A 15,131-nucleotide genomic window follows, 5' to 3' on the forward strand; every position below is an offset into this window, starting at 1 on the left:
TTTCTTCTCAAAGAAAAATAAATTAAAATGCGTGAACAATGAAAATAAAATGAAGTGGTAAGCATCACAAAAACGCAGCTAATATTGAAATGCAATTGAGCTAAAAAGTGAAACAAATTAAATGCACATTGTAGTAGCTGTGAAGCACCGTGCAGCTGGACGTGTGCAGCCAAGTGTGGGCCGGGTGTGCTTCATTTCACTCCGTGCAGTGCTGGACGTGGAAGCTCTCTTTCACGTGGACGTGTAAAGTGTTTCTTTTCTTCAAGCTTGCTGGGTAGAATCAGCTCTCAAGGGCCGTGGAGTGTGTTGCTGCTGTGTGCGTGATTGTGGAATTCTCTGGGCCATGTGGATGTAACCCGTGTGCTGCTGAATGGAAGAAGGTGTTGGATGCGAATCAGCTGGGAGCGTGAAAAATGGGCGTGTGCTGCAAGCCGTGTGCACCCCTCCAATAACAAGCCAACATTCTCTCTTCACCGTGCACACCACTCTTTCAAGCCCAAAAGGAAAGTGAGCCTCCACGTGTGCTCCTCCATGCCTGTTGGTGTGTGCTGCACTTCAAAACGTGACAGCCTTGGGCCGTGTGTTTATTTCTGCTTGTCACACCCTTGCTTTAGTGAAGCACCTCCTCAACGTGGCTGCTCCTGCTGGACGTGGCAGTGTGCGTGATGATTCCAAGCCAATTTTGCTTCTTAAAATTCAAGAAGTGAATGACATGTTCTCCCTCTTTCACGTGCAACCTTTATGCTCTTTTGGATGTTTCCAAAACCTTTGGACCATGCACTTACTTCCAATTTTTAGCCAATCCAAATAAAATATTTCATCTTAAGTTTCCACGCATGAACACACAAAATAAATCTTCCAAGTAAATGAATGCTCTTCCAACTGTCCCAAAATGTATTTCCAAAATTCTTCCTGTAATCCAAAATGCATTTAATCAACTCAGAAAACCCAAATTAGCACAATTATAAATTTTCGACCAAATTAAGCAGAATTCGGAAAACGGAAAAATACCGGACTTTTAAGCACAATTCCCTGATTAAATCTAGCACAATAAGCTAAGTGAAATAGAGAAAATATTGACTCATCAAGGGCATTCTTCATCTACTGTGCTATCATAAACTTGAATGTTAATATTGGGCAGGTGATAGCTGATGAGATTAGTGTGTGCGCCAATACTTCAAACAACAAAGCACCACTAAGACATCCTTCTTTGATCACGCACCTTTGCAAGATAGCTGGGGTGGACACTTCTGCTCCACCTTTTGAGAGGCCAAGAAAAGCTATTGATGAGGCCTATTACAGACAGTACTGTGGAGGTGAGGATGCAGCTCAGCCAGTTCCACCACGCCGGGCTCGTAGAGAGAGAGGGCCAGCACAGAGTCAGACATCTGCTGATACACATGAAGCAGAACCATTCTAGATGAGGGACATGTATATGTCTCTTATAGGTGCTCAGTTGCAGTCCATTCATAGAGGGCAGGTGGCTACTGCTGAGATGATTGTGGGGATGTATGATACACCTCCAGCCCACAGGTGGACTATGGATGAATTCCATAATGTGGTAGCTTGGCCAGAGGAACCAGTGCATGGAGGAGGAGCTGGAGCAGCTGAAGCTTCAGCTAGAGAGATGGAAGAAGATGAAGCTGATGATGATGATGCATTTGAAGATAATGAAGATGAGGAGGAAGAGGAAGATACAGAGGACAACTCACACTGATGAGGAGCTGAGATAGCATTTACTGATAAATGCTATCATATGATTATGCTTTTGTGGTTTAAGTTTTCTGAACTTAATTGTTTTTGTTTTTAGATTAGGGTTTGATGTACTCTATAGAACACCTGGTTTGCTATGATGGTTTGCTATTATCTGTGATTGTGTGATAAGTAATGCTGAATGATGCTTATGATTAATTGATGTTGAGATGATGTGCACATTCAAATGCTTATACAGGTGATTCACAAGCTTTGTGAACAAATGCATGATATCATGATTGTGATTGTGAAATTAAGCAGGATGTGTATGTCAAATGTGAATGAGCTTATATGTGAGGTTTTGAGCTCCAGAGTTGTTATTGTTGAATGCTATTACTTTGAAAGCATGAATGATTTTGCCCAGGTTTTCTATGATTGAATCAATTGCTTGTTTTGCATCATATGATCAAGGCCGTTTGTTGGAAACCTTTTTATTGGCCAAATTCGTAAAATTAGCCCACTAAAAGAGAACACTTTGTGTTCTATCCTTTTGAACCCTTAGCCTTGAACATACACTGAAACCCTTGATTGAAAAGCTTTACCTTGAGTTAAGTAGAAGATCTTGTGTGATATTGTTAAATGTTCAAGTTTGGGGTTGTTGGGAAAACATGAAAAAGGAAAAGCATTGAGCTAAGAGCTAAAAAGTAAGAATATGAAAAGAAAAAGAAAAGAAAAGAAAAAGAAGCAAAGCTCAATGCAAAGGCAAAAGAAAGTTGGGAATGAGTAAGATGATTGTGTTGTTATGATTCTCTTAACTCAAGGATTTTGTGATCCAGAAAAACCAATTTTCTTGTTAGCCCAGCCACATTATAAGCCATTGAAAAGTCCTTGTGATGATGCATGCTTGTGAATGTTTTTGATTGTGGTAAAATGAAAGGCAAAGTTGATTCAGGTGACATTGTGATAGTAGAGTGAATGAGTGATTATCTTTTATACACTTGTGTGTTGAGTGAAATACTTTACCTAGTAAGGGAATATTCCATTAGCACATGAACATCCATGCTTAATTGATTGGTCATTCATGAAAAAGAGCATTTGTTGGGTATTAACTGATTTTGTGACACACTAAAGCATGTGCACATCTTAATTGAAATCTTGATCATAAGTTTGATTGATGTTTTTACTTATCTTGAAAAGAAGTTTTTTGAATGAAGTGAACCATCATATGAATTGGTTGAAGATGGAGTTACATCTTGTTTGCTTGAGGACAAGCAAAGTTCTAAGTTTGGGGTTGTGATAACAGTTGAAAAACTGTTATTTTCATGCTTAAAATTGATACTAAAAGCAACCTTTATACTTAGAAACTAGCTTGAAATCATGCTTTTCTTCATATTTTCAGAAATAAGAGAGTTGGACAGGTTTATGCTTGATTTCAGTGTTTTTGTGCAGGTTTTAAGGTGAATTTGGTGAAAGAAGTGAAGAAGGAGAGATATGGAATCAGAAAAGACATCAAAAAGTGCAAAAGGAGAAGCCGAAGTCACCGCTCAGCGGCAGTTTACCGCTGAGCGGCACTCAGGAGCTCACGGGAGGACCACTGAGGGGCAAAATGGCCGCTGAGCGGTAGTTGCGGCTTCTCCTTTTGCACTTTTTGATGTCTTTTCTGATTCCATCTCTCTCCTTCTTCACTTCTTTCACCAAATTCACCTTAAAACCTGCACAAAAACACTGAAATCAAGCATAAACCTGTCCAACTCTCTTATTTTTGAAAATGTGACCAAAAGCATGATTTCAAGCTAGTTTCTAAGTGTTAAAGGTTGCTTTTAGTATCAATTTTAAGCATGAAAATAATAGTTTTTCAACTGTTATCATTCGCCCACTTTGTCCAATTCGTCAACGTCGTCGACTTCGCCCACTTCTTCCACTTCTTCCAGTTCTTCCTCTTCTTCCACTTCTTCTTCCACTTCTTCCACTTCGTCAACTTCATCCTGTTCGTGCAATTCGTCAACTTCGGGCACTTTGTCCACTTTGGCCACTTCCTCAACTTCGTCCACTTCATCCACTTCGTGAACTTCGTCCACTTCGTGCACTTCGTCCAGTTCGTCCACTTCGTCAACTTCGTCCGCTTCGTCCACTTCGTTCACTTCGTCCACTTCGTCAACTTCGTCCACTTCGTGCACTTCGTCCACTTCGTCAACTTCTTCCACTTCGTCCACTTCATACAATTTATACACTTCGTCAACTTCGTTCGCTTCGTCCACCTTGTGAACTTCGTCCACTTCATGCACTTCGTCTAGTTCGTCCACTTCGTCAACTTCGTCCACTTCGTCAACTTCGTCCACTTCATCAACTTCGTACACTTCGTCCACTTTATCCCCTTCATCCACTTCGTCCACTTCATCCACTTCGTCAACGTCGTCGACTTCGCCCACTTCGTCCACTTCTTCCACTTCTTCCCCTTCTTCTTCAACTTCTTTAACTTCGTCCACTTCGTCAACTTCGTCGACATCGTGCACTTCAACAACTACGTCCACTTCGTTCACTTCGTGCACTTCGTCCACTTCGTCAACTTCATCCACTTCGTCCACTTCGTCCACTTCGTTCACTTCGTCCACTTCATGAACTTCGTGCACCTCGTCCACTTCGTCTACTTCGTCCACTTCGTCAACTTCCTCCACTTCATCCACTTCCTCAACTTCGTCCACTTCTGAACTTTGTCCACTTTGTCCACTTCGTGCATTTCGTCCAGTTCCTCCCATTTGTCAACTTCGTCCATTTCGTCAACTTCGTACACTTCATTCACTTCCTCCGCTTCGTCCACTTCGCCCACTTCGTCCACTTCGTCAACTTCGTGATCATCGTCCACTTCTTCAACTTCCTCCACTTCGTCAAATTCTTCAACTTCCTCCACTTGTTCTTCTTCATCTTCACCTTCTTCTTATTCTTCCACTTCGTCCACTGCGTCAACTTCATCGACTTAGCCCACTTCTTCCACTTCTTTTTCAACTTCTTCAACTTTGTCAACTTCGTCCACTTCATGCACTTCGTCAACTTCGTCCACTTCGTCCACTTTGTCCTCTTCGTCCACTTCGTCAACTTCGTCCACTTCATCAACTTCGTCCACTTCGTCAACTTCGTCCACTTCGTCAACTTCGTACAGTTCGTCCACTTCGTCAACTTCGTCCGCTTTGTCCACTTCGTGAACTTCATCCACTTCGTCCACTTCGTCAACTTCTTCCACTTCGTCCACTTCATACACTTCGTCAACTTCGTCCACTTCATGCACTTCGTCTAGTTCGTCAACTTCGTCCACTTCCTCCACTTCGTCAACGTCGTCGACTTTGCACACTTCTTCCACTTCTTCCACTTCTTCTTCAACTTCGTCCACTTCGTCATCTTCATCCACTTCGTCTACTTTGTCGACTTCGTCCACTTCATCCACTTCGTCAACTTCGTGCACTTCGTCCACTTTGTCAACTTCGTCCACTTCGTAAATTTCGTCCACTTCTTCAACTTCGTCCACTTCTAAACTTTGTCCACTTCGTCCACTTCGTGCACTTCATCCAGTTTTAATTCGTCAACTTCGTCCACTTCGTCAACTTCGTACACTTCGTTCACTTCCTCCACTTGGTCCCCTTCGTCCACTTTGTCCACTTTGTCAACTTCGTGAACTTCGTCCACTTCTTCAACTTCCTCCACTTCGTCAACTTCTTCAACTTCTTCCACTTGTTCTTCTTCATCTTCACCTTCTTCTTATTCTTCCACTTCTTCCACTGTGTCAATTTCGTCGACTTTGCCCACTTTGCCCATTTCTTCCACTTGCACTTCTTCTTCAACTTCGTCCACTTCGTCCATTTCTTCAACTTCTTCCAACTTCTTCCATTTCTTCTCCTTCATCTTCCTCTTCTTCTTCTTCTTCTACTTCGTCCACTTTGTCCACTTCGTCAACGTCGTCGACTTCGCCCACTTCTTCCACTTCTTCCACTTCTTCTTCCACTTCTTCTTCAACTTCGTCCACTTCTTCCACTTCGTCAACTTCATCCTCTTCGTACACTTCGTCAACGTCGTCCACTTCGGGCACTTCGTCTACTTTGTCCACTTTGTCCACTTCATACACTTCGTCAACTTCGTGAACTTCGTGCACTTCGTCCATTTCATGCACTTCGTCTAGTTCGTCTACTTCGTCAACTTCGTCCACGTCGTCAACTTCCTCCGCTTCGTCCACTTCTTCCACTTCGTCCCCTTCGTCCACTTCGTCAACGTCGTCAACTTCGTGCACTTCGTCCACTTCGTCCACTTCGTCAACTTCGTGACTTTGTCCACTTCTTCAACTTCTTCCACTTGTTCTTTTTCATCTTCACTTTCTTCCAATTCTTCCACTTCGTCCACTTCGTCAAATTCGTCGACTTTGCCCACTTTGTCCACTTCTTCCGATTCTTCCACTTCTTCTTCAACTTCTTCAACTTCGTCCACTTCGTCGACTTCTTCCACTTCGTCAACTTTGTCCACTTCGTCCCCTTCGTGAATTTCGTTCACTTCGTGTACTTCATCAACTTCGTCCACTTTGTCCACTTCTTCCACTTTTTGACCTTCTTCCACTTCTTCTTCAACTTCTTCAACTTTGTCCACTTCGTCCAATTCGTCAACTTCGTCCACTTCGTACAATTCATCCACTTCGTGAACTTTGTCCACTTCGTGCACTTCGTCCAGTTCGTCCACTTTGTTAACTTCGTCCGCTTCGTCCACTTCGTTCACTTCGTCCACTTCGTCCACTTCTTCCACTTCGTCCACTTCATACACTTCATACCCTTCGTCAACTTCGTCCACTTCATGCACTTGGTTTAGTTCGTCCACTTCGTCCACTTCGTCAACGTCGTCGACTTCGCACACTTCGTCCACTTCGTCCACTTCTTCCACTTCTTCCACTTCTTCCACTTCTTCTTCAACTTCTTCAACTTCTTCCACTTTGTCAACTTTGTCCACTTCTTCCACTTCTTCCACTTCGTCAACTTCGTCCACTTTGTCATCTTCGTCCACTTCGTGCACTTAGTCCACTTTGTCCCCTTCGTCCACTTCACCTACTTCGTCAACTTCGTGCACTTCGTCCACTTCGTCAACTTCGTCCACTTCATCAAATTCGTCCACTTCTGAACTTTGTCCACTTCGTCCCCTTCGTCCACTTCGTCCACTTTGTCAACTTCGTGAACTTTGTCCACTTCTGCAACTTCCTCCACTTCGTCAACTTCTTCAACTTCTTCTTCTTCATCTTCACCTTCTTCTTATTCTTCCACTTCTTCCACTGCGTCAATTTCGTCGACTTTTCCCACTTTGCCCATTTCTTCCACTTCTTACACTTCTTCAACTTCTTCAACTTCGTCAACTTCGTCCATTTCATGCACTTCGTCAAAACCGTCCACTTCGGGCACTTCGTCCACTTCGTCCACTTTGTCCACTTCATCGACTTCGTCAACCTCATCCCCCTCGTCAACTTCGTCCACTTCGTGCAGTTCGTCTAGCTCGTCCGCTTCGTCCACTTCGTAAACTTGTTCCACTTCGTCCACTTCATACACCTCGTCAACTTCGTCCACTTCATCAACTTCATGCACTTCCTCTAGTTCGTCCACTTCGTCAACTTCGTCCACTTTGTTAACTTCGTACACTTCGTCCACAAAATCGACTTCGTCAACGTCGTCGACTTCGCCCGCTTCGTCCACTTTTTCCACTTCATCTTCAACTTCTTCAACTTCGTCCACTTCTTCCACTTCGTTAACTTCGTTCACATCTTCCACTTCGTCAACTTCGTCCACTCCGTCAACTTCATCCACTTCGTGCACTTCGTTCACTTTGTCCAGTTCATCCACTTCGTCAACTTCGTGCACTTTGTCAACTTCGTGAACTTCGTCCACTTCGTGCACTTCATCCAGTTCGTCCACTTCGTCAACTTCGTCAACTTTGTCCACTTCGTCCACTTCGTCAATTTCGTTGACTTCGTCTACTTTGTCAACTTTGTCAGCTTCGTCACCTTCGTGATCTTGGTCAGCTGCATCCACTTTGTCCACTTCAACTTTTTCCACTTCTTCCACTTCTTCTTCAACTTCTTCAACTTCATCCACTTCGGGCACTTCGTCCACTTTGTCGACTTCGTCCACTTCGTCATCTTCGTCAACTTCGTCCACTTCATCCACTTCGTGAACTTCATGAACTTCGTCCCCTTCGTTCACTTCATCTAGTTCGTCCACTTCGTCAACTTCGTACGCTTCGTCCACTTCGTTCACTTTGTCCACTTTGTCAACTTCGTCCACTTCGTGCACTTCATCAACTTCGTCCACTTCGTGAACTTCGTCCACTTGATGCACTTCGTCTAGTTCGTCCACTTCGTCAACTTCGTGCACTTCGTCCACTTCATCAACTTCGTCCACTTCCTCCACTAAGTCCACTTCGTACACTTCGTGCACTTCGTCCACTTCGTCAACGTCGTCGACTTCGGCCACTTCGTCCACTTCTTCCACTTCTTCCACTTCTTCTTCCACTTCGTCAACTTCTTCCACTTCTTCTTCAACTTCTTCAACTTCGTCCACTTCGTCAACTTAGTCCACTTCGTCCACTTCTTCCACTTCGTTCATTTCGTCCACTTCGTGCACATCGTCCACTTCGTGAACATTGTCCACTTCGTCCACTTCTTCCACTTCGTCAACTTCGTGCACCTCGTCCACTTCGTCCACTTCGACCACTTTGTCCACTTCATCAAATTCGTCCACTTCGTGAACTTTGTCCACTTCATGCACTTCGTCCAGTTCGTCCAATTTGTCAAATTCGTCAACTTCGTCCACTTCGTCAACTGCGTCAACTTTGTAGACTTCGTGCACTTCCTCCACTTCGTCAACTTCGTCAACTTCGTGATCTTCGTCAACTTCGTGATCTTCGTCCAGTTCTTCAATTTCCTCCACTTCGTCAACTTCTTCCACTTGTTCTTCTTCATCTTCACCTTCTTCTTATTCTTCCCCTTCGTCCATTGCGCCAACTTCTTCGACTTTCCCCACTTTGCCCACTTCTTCCACTTCTTCAACTTCTTCAACTTCGTCAACTTCGGCAACTTCGTCCACTTTGTCAACTTCGTCCACTTCATTCACTTCGTCAACTTCGTGCACTTGTTCTAGTTCGTCCACTTCGTCAACTTCGTCTGCTTCGTCCACTTCGTTCACTTCGTCCACTTCATCAACTTCGTCCACTTCGTGCACTTCATCAACTTCGTCCACTTCGTGAACTTCGTCCACTACATGCACTTCGTCTAGTTCGTCCACTTCGTCAACTTCGTCCACTTCGTGAACTTCGTCCACTTCGTCCGCTCCATGCACTTCATCTAGTTCGTCCACTTCGTCAACTTCGTCCACTAAGTCCACTTCGTACACTTCTTACAGTTCGTGCACTTCGTCCACTTCGTCAACGTCGTCGACTTCGGCCATTTCGTCCACTTCTTCCACTTGTTCCACTTCTTCTTTCACTTCGTCAACTTCTTCCACTTCTTCCACTTCTTCTTCAACTTCTTCAACTTCGTCCACTTCAAGCACTTCGTCAAGTTCGTCCACTTCGTCAACTTAGTCCACTTCGTCCACTTCTTCCACTTCGTTCACTTCGTCCACTTCGTCCACATCGTCCACTTCGTGAACTTTGTCCACTTCGTCCAGTTCGTCCACTTCTTCCACTTCGTCAACTTCGTGCACCTCGTCCACTTTGTCCACTTCGACCACTTCTTCCACTTCATCAAATTCGTCTACTTCGTGAACTTTTTCAACTTCGTGCACTTCGTCCAGTTCGTCCAATTTGTTAAATTCGTCAACTTCGTCCACTTCGTCAACTTCATCAACTTCGTACACTTCGTCCACTTCGTCAACTTCGTGATCTTCATCAACTTAGTGATCTTCGTCCTCTACTTCGTCAACTTCTTCCACTTGTTCTTCTTCATCTTCACCTTCATCTTATTCTTCCACTTCGTCCACTGCGTCAACTTCGTCGACTTTCCCCACTTTGCCCACTTCTTCCACTTCTTGAACTTCTTCAACTTCGTCAACTTCGTCCACTTTGTCCACTTCGTCCACTTCATTCACTTCGTCAACTTCGTGCACTTCGTCCACTATGTCAACTTCGTCCACTTCGTCAACTTCGTGTACTTCATCCAGTTCGTCCGCTTCGTCAACTTCGTCAACTTCGTCCACTTCGTTTACTTCGTCCACTTCGTTTACTTCGTCAATTTCCTTCACTTCGTCCACTTCGTCAACTTCGTCCACTTCATCCACTTCGTGAACTTCGTCCACTTCGTGCACTTGTTCTAGTTCGTCCACTTCGTCAACTTCGACCGCTTCGTCCACTTCCTTCACTTCATCCACTTCGTCAACTTCGTCCACTTCGTGCACTTCATCAACTTCGTCCACTTTGTGAACTTCGTCCACTTCATGCACTTCGTCTAGTTCGTCCACTTCGTCAACTTCGTCCACTTCGTCCACTTCATCAACTTCGTCAACTTCGTCCACTTCGTCAACTTCGTCCACTTCGTGAACTTCGTGCACTTCGTGAACTTCGTCCACTTCGTCCGCTTCATGCACTTCGTCTAGTTCGTCCACTTCGTCAACTTCGTCCACTTCGTCCACTAAGTCCACTTCGTACACTTTGTGCACTTCGTCCACTTCGTCAACGTCGTCGACTTCGCCCACTTCGTCAACTTCGTCCACTTCGTCAACTTTGTCGACTTCGTCCACTTCGTGCACTACGTCGACTTCGTCCACCTCGTCCACTTCATGCAATTCGTCCACTTCATCCACTTTGTTTACTTCGTCCAATTCGTGAACTTCGTCCACTTTGTCGACTTCGTCCACTTCGTCCACTTCGTCAACTCCGTCCACTTCGTCAACTCCGTCCAGTCCGTCAACTTCGTCCACTTTGACAACTTCGTCCATCTCATCAACTTCGTTAAATTCATGATCTTCGTCCACTTCTTCAACTTCTTCCACTTCTTCTTCATCTTCACCTTTTTCTTCTTCTTCAATTTCGTGCACTTCGTGCACTTCTACCACTTCTTCTTCGTCTTCTCCTTTTTCTTCTTCTTTCACTTCGTCAACTTCGTCTACTTCCTCCACTTCGTCCTGTTCTTTCCCTTCTTCTACTTCTTCTTCAATTTCTTCAACTTCGTCCACCTCTTCAACTTCGTCAACTTCGTCCACTTTGTCAACTTCATCCACTTCCTTAAATTCATGCACTTCGTCCACTTCGTCAACTTCTTCCGCCTCGTGCAGTTGGTCCAATTTGTCCACTTCGTCAACTTCGTCCACTTCCTCCACTTTGTGCACGTCGTCCGCTTCTTCCACTTCTTCCCCTTCGTCCATGTCTTACATTTCGTCCACCTCGGCCACTTCATCCACTTCGTCAACTTCGTCCATTTCGTGCACTTCGTCAACTTTGTCCACTTTGTCCACTTCGTCAAGTTCTTCCACTTCGTTCACTTCGTAATCTTCGTCCACTCCTTCAACTTCTTCGACTTCTTCCACTTGTTCTTCTTAATCTTCACCTTCGTCTTCTTTTTCTTCCACTTCGTCCAGTTCGTCAACTTCGTCCATTTCGTCCATGTCGTGCACTTCGTCAACTTCGTCAACTTCTTCCACTTCGTCAACTTCGTGATCTTTGTCAACTTCCTCTACTTCGTGATCTTCATCAACTTCTTCCACTTCTTTCCCTTGTTCTTCTTAATCTTCACCTCCTTCTTCTTCTTCTTCCACTTCGTCCACTTCGTCAACTTCGTCCACTTCGTCAACTTCGTCCACTTCGTCAACTTCGTCCACTTCATCCACTTCGTCCACTTCGTCCACTTCGTCCACTTCTTCTACTTCTTTTTCAATTTCTTCAACTTCGTCCACTTAGTCCAGTTCGTGCACTTCGTCCAGCTCGTCAACTTCGTCCACTTCGTGCACTTCGTCCACTTCGTCAACTTCGTGTACTTCCTTAACTTCGTCCACTTCATCTACTACGTCTACTTCGTCCACTTTGTTAATTTCTTCCACTTCGTGAACTTCGTCCACTTTGTCCATTCTGTCAACTTCGTCCATTTCGCCCACTTCGCCACTTCTTCCACCTCTTCTTCAACTTCTTCGGCTTCTTCAATTTCATCCACTTCGTTGAGATCTTCAACTTTGTCAACTTCGTCTACTTCGTAAGCTTCATGCACTTCGTCAACTTCGTGCACTTCGTCAACTTCATCCACTTCCTCCACTTCTCCACTTCGTCCACTTTGTCCACTTCGTCCACTTCGTCAACTTCGTCCACCTCATCAACTTCGTCCACTACGTCCACTTCGTGCACTTCGTGCAATTCGTGCACTTCGTCCACGTTGTCCACGTCATCCACGTTGTCCACATCGTCCACTTTGTCCAGTTTATCCACTTCATCCACTTCGTCCACGCCGTCCACGTGGTCCACTTTGTTCACTTTGTCCACTTTGTCCACGTCGTCCACTTCGTCACTTCGTCAGATTGGTCAACTTCGTGATCTTTGTCAATTGCGTCGACTTTGTCCATTTCTTCAACTTCTTCCACTTCTTCCTTTTCTTCTTCAACTTCTTCAACTTGATCCACTTCCTCAACTTCGTCCACTTCATCCACTTCGTGCACTTCCTTAACTTCGTCCACTTTGTCTACTTCGTCCACTTCGTCAAGTTCGTCAAGTTCGTCCACTTAGTCCACTTCGTCATCTTCGTCAACTTCATGACCTTCGTCAACTGCGTCGACTTTGTCCACTTCTTCAACTTCTTCCACTTCTTCCTTTTCTTCTTCAACTTCTTTAACTTCGTCCACTTCGTCAACTTCGTCCACTTCGTGCAGTTCCTTAACTTCATCCACTTTGTCAACTTCGTCCACTTCGTCAACTTCCTCCACTTCCTCCACTTCCTCCACTTTGTCCAATCCGTCAACTTTGTCCACTTCGACAACTTCGTCCACTTCGTCAACTTCCTCCACTTCCACCACTTCGTCCACTTCGTCCAATCTGTCAACTTCGTCAACTAAGAAAACTTCGTCCACTTCGTCAACTTTGTTAACTTTGTTATCTTCGTCAACTTCGTGATCTTCGTCAACTTCGTCCACTGTTTCAACTTCTTCCATTTCTTCCACTTCTTCTTCATCTTCTCCTTCTTCTTCTCCTTCCCCTTCGTCCACTTCGTCCACTTCGTCTACTTCGTCCACATCTTCCACTTCTTCTACTTCTTCTTCAATTTCTTCAACTTCGTCCACATCCTACACTTCGTCAACTTCGTCCACATCGTCCACTTCATCCTCTTTGTCCACGTCATCCACGTCATCCACTTCGTCCCCTTCGTCAACTTCGTCAACTTCGTGATCTTCGTCAACTGCGTCGACTTTGTCCATTTCTTCAACTTCTTCCACTTCTTCTTTTTGTTCTTCAACATCTTCAACTTCGTCCACTTCGTCAACTTCGTCCACTTCGTGTACTTCCTTTACTTCGTCCACTTCGTCTACTTTGTCCACTTCGTCAACTTCATCCTCTTCGTCACCTTCGTCCACTTCGTCAGCTTCGTCAACTTCGTGATCTTCGTCTATTGGGTCGACTTTGTCCACTTCTTCAACTTCTTCCACTTCTTCCTTTTCTTCTTCAACTTCTTCAACTTCGTCCACTTCGTCAACTTTGTCCACTTCGTCCACTTCGTGCACTTCCTTAACATCGTCCACTTCGTCTACCTCGTCTACTTCGTCAACTTAGTCAACTTCGTATACTTCGTCAACTTCCTCCACTTTGTCAACTTCATCAACTTCGTCCACTTCGTCAACTTCCTCCACTTCCTCCACTTCGTTCACTTCGTCCACTTCGACAACTTCGTCCACTTCATCAACTTTGTCAACTTCGTGATCTTCGTCAACTTCGTCATCTTCGTCAACTTCGTCCACTTTTTCAACTTCTTCCATTTCTTCCACTTCTTCTTCATCTTCTTCTCCATCTTCCTCTTCCACTTCGTCGACTTCGTCCACTTCTTCCACTTCTTCCACTTCTTCTACTTCTTCTTCAATTTCTTCAACTTCGTCCACTTCGTCCACTTCGTGCACTTCGTCGACTTCGTCCACCTCGTCCACTTCATCCACTTTGTCCACTTCGTCCAATTCGTCAACGTCGTCCACTATGTACACTTCGTCCACTTCGTCAACTCTGTCCACTTCGTCCAGGCCGTCAACTTCATACACTTCGACAACTTTGTCCACCTCGTCAACTTCTTCAACTTCATGATCTTCGTCAACTTCGTCCACTTCTTCAATTTCTTCAACTTCTTCCACTTCTTCTTCATCTTCACCTTCTTCTTCTTCTTCCATTTCGTGCACTTCGTCCACTTCTTCCAATTCTTCCACTTCTTCTTCATCTTCTCCTTTTTATTCTTCTTCCACTTCGTCCACCTCGTCAACTTCGTCTACTTCCTCCACTTTGTCCAGTTCTTTCCCTTCTTCTACTTCTTATTCAATTTCTTCAACTTCGTCCACCTCTTCAACTTCGGCCACTTCGTGCACTTCGTCCACTTTGTCAACTACATCCACTTCGTCAACTTCATCCACTCCGTAAACTTCCTTAAATTCGTGCACTTCGTCCAATTTGTCAACTTCGTCCGCCTCGTGCAGTTGGTCCAATTTGTCCACTTCATCCACTTCGTCAATTTTGTCCACTTCCTCCACTTTGTGCACTTTGTTCGCTTCGTCCACTCCGTCCCCTACGTCCACGTCGTCCACGTCTTCCATTTTGTCAACCTCGGCCACTTCGTCCACTTCGTCAACTTCGTCCATTTCGTGCAATTCGTCAACTATGTCCACTTCGTCCACTTCGTCAACTTCGTGATCTTCGTCCACTTCTTCAACTTCTTCGACTTCTTCCACTTGTTCTTGTTCATCTTTACCTTCTTCTTCTTTTTCTTCCACTTCGTCCAGTTCGTCAACTTCGTCTATTTCGTCCATGTCGTGCACTTCGTCAACTTCGTCCACTTTGTCAACTTCTTCCACTTCGTCCACTTCGTCAACTTCGTGATCTTCGTCAACTTCCTCCACGTCGTTCATTTCTTCAACTTCTTCCACTTCTTCCACTTGTTCTTCTTCATCTTCACCTTCTTCTTCTTCTTCCACTTCGTCTACTTCGTCCACTTCGTCAACTTCGTCTACTTCATCCACTTCTTCTACTTCTTTTTTAATTTCTTCAACTTCGTCCACTTAGTCCACTTCGTGCACTTCGTCGACTTCGTCCAGCTCGTCAACTTCGTCCACTTCGTCCACTTCGTCAACTTCGTGCACTTCCTTAACTTCGTCCGCTTCGTCAACTTCGTAAACTTCGTCAACTTCGCCCACTTCGTTCACTTCTTCCACCTCTTATTCAACTTCTTCGACTTCTTCATTTTCATCCACTTCGTCGAC

Source organism: Vigna umbellata, chromosome 9, assembly GCF_029865625.1.
Source record: "Vigna umbellata cultivar VRB3 chromosome 9, Vumbellata_1.0, whole genome shotgun sequence".
In the NCBI taxonomy this organism is placed as follows: domain Eukaryota; kingdom Viridiplantae; phylum Streptophyta; class Magnoliopsida; order Fabales; family Fabaceae; genus Vigna; species Vigna umbellata.